The sequence below is a fragment of the Sinocyclocheilus anshuiensis genome, unplaced genomic scaffold (assembly GCF_001515605.1).
Source record: "Sinocyclocheilus anshuiensis isolate Anshui unplaced genomic scaffold, SAMN03320099.WGS_v1.1 scaffold566, whole genome shotgun sequence".
Taxonomy (NCBI): Eukaryota; Metazoa; Chordata; class Actinopteri; order Cypriniformes; family Cyprinidae; genus Sinocyclocheilus; species Sinocyclocheilus anshuiensis.
In genome coordinates, this window is record NW_015542410.1 from 281773 (window position 1) to 282089 (window position 317).

Consider the following 317-nt stretch of genomic DNA (forward strand, 5'->3'; position numbering starts at 1 on the left):
TGTAGTATTGTTGCCGCCACCGCCATGTCGTGAAGACGCTGTGTTTCGTTGTGAAAGTGAGACTACTTTGTTTGGCCTTCCAAAAGAGGACGATATCCGCTTCGTCATGTCTAGAGCTGATCCGTGCTGGTCGCTGAGGAAATACATCAACTTCACGCTGTGGATCGCCGGATCGGCTTTCACCGTGGACGAAGCGGAGTCCAGCCCGGGGTCGTCACATATGGTTGCCCGCCTCTGCTCACTCAGCCCGCCGTGTGTGACGCTGTGTTTCATTGTGAAAGCGAAACTACTTTGTTTGGTCTTCCAAAAATGGACAC

At 52.7% G+C, this 317-nt stretch overlaps 1 pseudogene; it reads left to right on the forward strand.

Moving 5' to 3' along the window:
* Positions 1-317, forward strand: part of LOC107693250 (tetranectin-like) — a 7331-nt pseudogene that overhangs the window by 1203 nt on the left and 5811 nt on the right.